The sequence below is a fragment of the Hevea brasiliensis genome, chromosome 1 (genome assembly GCF_030052815.1).
Source record: "Hevea brasiliensis isolate MT/VB/25A 57/8 chromosome 1, ASM3005281v1, whole genome shotgun sequence".
NCBI classification, from domain to species: domain Eukaryota; kingdom Viridiplantae; phylum Streptophyta; class Magnoliopsida; order Malpighiales; family Euphorbiaceae; genus Hevea; species Hevea brasiliensis.
In genome coordinates this window covers 113458068-113466181 of record NC_079493.1, presented here as the reverse complement: position 1 = coordinate 113466181, position 8114 = coordinate 113458068, and the positions used below count along the sequence as shown (strand labels likewise).

Here is an 8114-nt window from a genome sequence, read left to right as displayed (position 1 = left end):
AGGGTATTCAAAGGATTTAAGAATTAATCTCTTTAAAACCCGTAAGTTCCACAAGATTGGATAACCAATTTAAAATCCCAAAATAGCTTGAATATGAAATCCCGAACTCCGGAATCGCCTTTTTATCATTGTTAATTTCTAATCGAATTTAATTACTTGCCATTTTGAATATTGCCATATTTGAATTTTCTTATTTTAATTTGATACAAATTTAGTTAAATCATTACATAGTTGAATAGATTATTGATTTTGCACATATAGATTTTATACTCCAATACCCATCAATTCATTGCTTTAATTTCAAAAATAGTTCAATTTAGTCAACTTTTTATATCAAAAATTCAATCATTAACACAACTCCTCGTGGGAATGATATCTTTTCTATATTACTTGTACGACCCGTGTACTTGCGGTTGGGCCACATCAAGTTTTTGGCGCCATTGCCGGGGAGTTATTTGTTTAAGATTGAATTCTTGACTATTTTAGTTGTTTATAGTTTTATCTTTGTTATCTTTTCATTTTGTGTTTGTTTGTTCTTTTTCAGGTATTTTAATCTTTTATGAGAAGAGCTAGAAGCACAAGTGACACATCCTTATTGTTTAATCCCGAAATTGAGAAATTTTGTAAAGCCAACAAGAAAGAAACCAGAAGAAGAAAAGAAGCATTGAGAGAAACTGAATTAGAAGCAGACATGGCTGATGAAAGAATTAGAATTGGTGTTGGTAATGCTGGAAATGATCGAAACAATGAAAATGAAGCCCAAGGTGAAGAGGTTGTTAATGCTAATGTGCCTAGGGGAAGTATGATGGATCATGCTTTTCCTCATTTTGATGACTTGAGAGAGAGCATAGCAAGACTAAGGATTGATGCAAATAGTTACAAGATGGATTTTGGAGTTCTTCAAATGATTCAAAATTCTCAATTTGGGGGACATCCTTCTGAAAATCCACACACACATCTGAAGAAGTTTGCTATGATTTGTGATATGCAAAAACAACCTGGAGTGTCTGATGATACAGCAAGATTGAAGCTATTCCCATTCTCTTTGAAAGATAGAGCATTGGATTGGCTTGACTCTTTACCTCACAACTCCATTACAAATTGGGAGCAACTCACTGATGCATTTCTTGCACAATATTTTCCACCTAGAATAACTCAAGAGTTGAGGAATCAAATGACGGCTTTCAGACCAAGAGAAGATGAAACTCTTTATGAGTCATGGATGAGATGGAAAGAATTAGAGAGACAATGCCCACATCATGCCATTCCGAAATGGATGATAAACCAGAATTTTTACACCAATGTCACTCCTGCAATTAGAGGGATTATTGATGCTCAAACAGGAGGAGAATTTATTATGAAGCATGAAGATGAAGCTTATGAGATATTGGAGAAAATTGCAAAGAATAGTCATCTTTGGAGTAGTCCAAGAGGACCAGCTCCAACTCAAAAAAGGCAAGCTGCTGGAATGTATGACCTTGATCCATTCAATATGATTAATGCCAAGTTCGATGCACTTACAAATGTTTTGGCTAAGAAGATGGAAGATTTAAGCATGTTGGTTAGTTCATCATCATCAGCTGGAAGTTCACAACAAGTTGCTTATGCAGAAGGAACTACCAGCTGTGGAGTAAACTATGGAGAGCAAGCTGCATATGTTGGTAATTATGGAAACAAACAAATGGGGAATCCTTACTCTCAAACTTATAATCCAACTTGGAGGAATCATCCCAACTTTTCATGGGGAAATCAGCAAAATCAAGTCCAAAATCAGAATTTTCAACCACAACAGCAACAAGGAATTCCATATCAGCAAAATAGGCAACCATTGCCTAATTTTCAGCAGAAAAATATGAATCCTCCACCAAAACAGCAAGAACAAAGTTCCACCACAGAAGCTTTATTGCAACAAATTCTTGCCAACCAAACTAAGCATCATGAGGAGATGAGAGAGATGAAAGCAAGGCTAGAACAGATGCAAACACATAACAGAATGCTGGAAAATCAGATTGCACAACAAGCGTCTTCCTCAGGTACCAAGTCTTTTGGAAAACTTCCAAGTCAGCCGGAAAACCCAAGAGAGCAATGTTAAGCTATTACTTTAAGAAGTGGGAAAGTTGTAAGTGATGAAAAGAGTGAAAATAGTGAGAAGAGAGAAAATGAGAAAGAAACTGATGAGAGTGAAAAACAAGAGAGTGCAGAAAAATGTAAAGAGAAAATTGAAGAGAAGGAAGAGAAGTATATACCTCCAGAGCCCTACAAGCCACAACTTCCCTTTCCACAAAGATTTCAAAAAGCCAAGCTTGATAGGCAATTTGGGAAGTTCTTAGAGGTTTTGAAGAAGCTATACATAAATGTGCCTTTTATTGATGCTCTTTCACAAATGCCCTCTTATGCAAAATTCCTAAAAGAAATTCTCTCAAATAAGAGGAAACTTGAAGATCATGAAACTGTAGCTTTGACAGAAGAATGTAGTGCTATCCTCCAAAGGAAACTTCCTCCAAAGCTCAAGGACCCAGGGAGTTTTTCAATTCCATGCCACATTGGGGAATCATGTTCTACAAAAGCTTTATGTGATTTAGGGGCTAGTGTTAGCCTTATGCCCCTCTCAATTTATGAGAAGCTCAATATGGGAGATCTTAAGCCAACCCACATTTCTCTTCAGTTAGCTGACAGATCAATTAAGTATCCTGAAGGGATTTTGGAGAATGTGCCTCTGAAGGTTGGGAAGTTCTACATACCTGTTGACTTTGTCATCTTAGACATGGAAGAGGATTCTAATATTCCAATTATCTTGGGAAGACCCTTTCTAGCTACAGCAGGAGCATTGATTGATGTTAAGGGAGAAAAATTGACTCTTAGAGTTGGTGAGGATCAATTGGTTTTCAATATTAATAACACTATGAAGAAGCATCATTCTGAAGCTGATACTTGTTTGAGAATTGATATCATTGATGAGCTGGTTGAAGAACACTTCAGAAAGAAATATCCAGAAGATCCACTTGAAAATTGTTTGGTTCACGGAGGAAGCATAGACTATGACAACCCTCATGTGGCTGCATATGCTCAACATTTAGAGGGAAGTCCACCATTCATTTCTGCTCCAGTTTTTCAACTCACACAAAAGGAAAAAGTCAAATCTAAGCAACCATCATTCAAGGAAGAAGATGCACCTAAGGTAGAACTTAAGCAACTTCCTTCTCAGCTCAGGAGGATGCCATTTGGGTTGTGTAATGCACCAGCCACTTTTCAAAGATGCATGATGGCAATCTTCTCAGATTTCATTGAAGACATAATGGAGGTTTTTATGGATGATTTTTCTGTTTATGGATCTTCATTTGACATATGCTTGGCTAATCTTTCTAAAGTTTTACAGCGATGTGCAGATACTGACCTTGTGTTAAACTGGGAAAAGTGTCATTTCATGGTTCAGGAAGGGATAGTGCTTGGACATTTGGTGTCTAACAGAGGAATAGAGGTTGATAAAGCCAAGGTTGAAGTGATAGAGAAGATGGCTCCTCCTACCAATGTCAAGGGAATTCGAAGTTTCCTAGGACATGCCGGGTTTTACAGACACTTTATCAAGGATTTTTCTAAAATAGCCAAACCTTTGTCTAATTTGTTAAGTCATGACACACCATTTGTATTTGACCAAGAGTGTTTGGATGCCTTTTACAGGTTGAAGCAAGCTCTTATCACTGCACTAATCATGCAACCACCCGATTGGAGCCTACCTTTTGAAATTATATGTGATGCTAGCAACTATGCAATTGGAGCTGTTCTTGGTCAAAGAAAGGACAAAAAGGCTTATGCTATTTATTATGCTAGTAGAACACTGGATGAGGCTCAAACAAATTATGCAACAACTGAAAAGGAATTTTTAGCAATTGTCTTTGCATTGGAAAAGTTCAGACCTTACATTGTTGACTCAAAGGTGGTTATATTTTCAGATCATGCAGTCATCAGGTATTTACTCCGTAAAAAGGAGGCCAAACCTAGGCTCATTAGGTGGATTCTGATGCTACAAGAGTTTGATTTGGAGATTAGAGATAAGAAGGGAGCTGAAAATGTAATTGCTGATAATCTTAGTAGGTTGAAATTGGATGATGAAGAAATGGATGAAATCCCTATTGATGAGTTTTTCTTGGATGAACAACTTTTCTCTCTTGTTGCTAAATTACCTTGGTATGCAGACCTGGTGAATTATCTATCTTGTGGACTTTTACCTCCAGGTATGACATGGCAACAAAAGAAAAAGTTTTTGCATGAGGCAAAATTTTATAGATGGGATGATCCTTTACTCTTTAGGAGATGTTGTGATGGTTTAATAAGGAGATGTATTCCTGATGAGGAGACACAGAGTGTTATGCATCATTGCCATGCTTCTGATTATGGAGGACATTTTGGAATCTCTAAAACAACTAGTAAAATTTTGCAAGCTGGTTTCTTTTGGCCAAATCTTTTTAAGGATGTGAGGAAATTTGTGTTAGAATGTGATAAATGTCAAAGGAGTGGAAATTTGTCAAAAAGAGATCAAATGCCCCTAAATGATATTCTTGAAGTGGAATTATTTGATGTCTGGGCAATAGATTTTATGGGGCCATTCCCTCCTTCATTTGGTAATAGATACATCCTAGTTGGGGTTGACTATGTGTCAAAGTGGGTGAAAGCTATTGCAACTCCAACTAATGATGCTAGAGTGGTAGTGAAATTTTTGAAGAAATTTGTCTTGAGTCTGATTTGGAGCTCCGAGGGCTATAATTAGTGATGGGGGTTCCCATTTTTGTAATAAGCAATTTGAGAGCTTAATGAGGAAGTATGGTGTAGTGCACAAGATAGCTACCCCATACCACCCTCAAACTTCAGGACAAGTTGAAATTTCTAACAGAGAGCTCAAACATATCTTGGAGAAAATAGTGAGCAATTCTCGGAAAGATTGGTCTGTCAAACTAGATGATGCTCTATGGGCATATAGGACTGCTTACAAAACCCCTATAGGAACTACTCCTTTTAGGTTGGTGTATGGTAAGTCTTGTCATTTACCTGTGGAGCTAGAACATAGAGCGTATTGGGCCATTCAGACCTTGAATTTTGATCTTAAGCAAGCTGGTAAGAAAAGGTTATTGCAACTTAATGAGCTTGAAGAATTGAGGATGGATGCTTATGAAAGTGCCCGTATTTACAAAGAAAGAACTAAAGTTTGGCATGATAAGCATCTTAGGAAAAAGGAATTCAAAGAGGGTGATTCAGTTTTGTTGTTCAACTCAAGATTGAAATTGTTCCTTGGAAAACTTAAATCAAGGTGGACTGGTCCATATAGAGTTTCTAAGGTTTTCCCTTATGGAGCAATTGAAATTTGGAGTGAAAAATCTGGGAATTTTAAGGTCAATGGGCATAGATTGAAACATTACATAACTGGAGACCCAATAAAAGGAGCAAGCTGTTACAAGCTCTCCAATCCCTCACCTCTTTTCAGTGAAATACATGAAAAGTCCAGCTAAGGACTATAAATTAGCCCTCTTGGGAGGCATCCTAAGTTCTTTTATTTTCCTTTTTGTTGATTTATTTTTATTTTCATTGCTTTTGTTTTTATCTTGAATCTCCCCAAATTCAATTTTTGACATTGTTGAATCTTGTCCCTTGTAGATATATTTCAATGGAGGAAGGTTGGTGAACTGCTGGGGAGTGATTCTTAACCTGAAAATTTTGTCCTTCAACTCTCCCAAAATTGATTGATTTTTACTGCATAACCTGTGCAGGGTTGCTATCTGGTTTATGCAGAGAAAAAAAATGACATTTTGCAGCAAGGAGGGGTCTGCAGCAGATTACTTATGTTCTTGGTGAGGTTGGGTGTGTAACTTTTAAGTATTTGTGCTTATAATGTTAATATGGTGGTAAGTGAGTCATTTTTGCAGTTTTGAACTTATTTGGGTTGTGGGATTCAAGGTGGATATGCTGCATTTTCTTGGCATAACTTGGGGAGTCATTTCATCATTTGTGGATAGATGCAACTTTATGCAGATTTTATTGAGTCTTAATGTGCTAAATGTTGATTTGCAGAATTTGAGTCAAAATGGCATGGTTCACAAAGGCCTTTTATGCAGGATTTACTTCTACAAGCTTGTGTGATGCAATTTTGATGGACTTTGTATATATTGATGTGTTTTTTGATGACAATTTCTCATGATTTATGCTTCATAGAATTATATTTCTTCATTCTAGGGTATTTTTCACACTTGCAAATCATTTTCCATTGTAATCTCAATCTTGTTGAATTGTGCATAAGCAACTGCATAGCTTATGCAATCCTGCATAACCACAATTCTTGCCATTTTCATCACTGTTGAAAACTGCATAAGGAGAGTGCATAGCTTATGCAACTCTGCATAGCCTCATTTTTGTCAAATTTCATATCTGCCGAGACTTGCATAAGTGTGTGCATGACTTATGCACTTTTGCATGACTTCAAATCCTGCATTTTCTCTCTCTGCCGAAATCTGCATAAGGAGGGCACATGACTTATGCACTTCTGCATAACCACAAACTCTGAATTTCAAAACTTGCTGAGAGGTGCATAAGCAGAGCGCATGACTTATGCACTTCCGCATGACCACACTCCCCAAGAACCGAAACCTGCCGAGAGGTGCATAAGGGGAGTGCATAACTTATGCACTTCCGCATAACTACAAATTCTGAAAACCAAAACTTGCCGAGAGGTGCATAAGCAGAGTGCATGACTTATGCACTTCCGCATGACCACACTCCCCAAGAACCGAAACTTGCCGAGACTTGCATAAGGGGAGTGCATGACTTATGCACTTCCGCATGACCACACTCCCCAAAATCCAAAACCTGCCGAGAGGTGCATAAGGGGAGTGCATGACTTATGCACTTCCGCATGACCTACTTCTCTGAAATCCAAAACAGGCCGAAACGTGCATAAGTTAGTGCATAAGCTATACACTCTTGCATAATCAGTTTTTCACATTTTTTTTATCACCCAACGAACCATGCATAAGAGAGTGCATAAGTTATGCACACTCACTTTTCACTTATGCAGCCTTAACACATGCCCTGTTCAAATCAAAATTTGTTTTCGGCACTCCTATTCCCGATATCCCTGTTCATTCCCTTTTCCCCCCCACGACCTTTATTCCGGCATAACTCTTCCTCTCCCTTTCTTCTTCACTCCTATTTTCGTCGCATATACCCTAATCTCTTCTTGCATTTTTCACTTACCTCCCTCACCTCCTCCATCCTCACCATCGGGAACCCATGGAATCGCCTCCTCATTCTCCTCAAACTTCCCCTCTCCAGGTTTCGCCATTGTCAATGCGGCCTCCCAACCCTGATTCCCCTCCACAAGAGACACCTCCACCATCTTCCACAACCACCTACAAGTGGAAAATTAGGTCGAAATCTACGCGACCCATTGCTTCTGCACCTCCTCTCTCAAACCGTAAAGAACCACCCACCACCCCAATGTCAGAACCTCCACCCAAAAATCCAAAAACTTCAGCCTCCACACAAGCCAAATCACCCTCTTCCAGCAAAAAGCAAACATCAGTAGCATCCCAGGTACCAAAATTACCTTGGCCCCTTCATGATACAACTCACAAGGCAACCTTTAAGAGACTTAAGGAAAGGAGGGTGTAACCCACTAGGTATATTTCTGCAGACTCTCTCCAATCACTTGGTTTATTTGACAATGTGGTTGCCTATCTTGATGGTATGGGTTGGATGGAATTTGTGCACAAACAAGAAATTGTTTATCCAGCTTTAGTTTTGGAATTTATTTCCTCATTCTCTGCCACCCTGAAATTGCATGATGTAGATTTTAAGCCAACTATGAAATTTAGATGTTTGGGGCAAAATAAAGAATTATCATTGGATCAATTTCATAGCATTCTTGGTTTTGCAATTGATGGGCTATTTAGAGTGCCATATACAGGGGTAGAGGTAGCAAACAAAGGTATTTGGAATGCTGCTCAATTTTGGAGAATTATCACAAACCAACCTCAGACTTTTTCTGCTGGCAGATCAAAAACCTCTCAAATACTAGACCCTGCACTTAGGTTTATTCATAGGCTGATTGCCAGCACTATCTTGGGCAG

The 8114-nt window shown here is 38.4% G+C and overlaps 1 non-coding gene across 1 annotated transcript; it reads right to left on the bottom strand.

Annotated features, from left to right (window-relative positions):
- Nucleotides 1-1158: 1158 nt before the first annotated feature.
- On the bottom strand, nt 1159-1266 carry LOC131169723 (small nucleolar RNA R71). Its single transcript, XR_009140621.1, has one exon. It is a non-coding gene; the product is annotated as a small nucleolar RNA R71 (small nucleolar RNA).
- Between the last annotated feature and the right edge of the window lie 6848 nt (nt 1267-8114).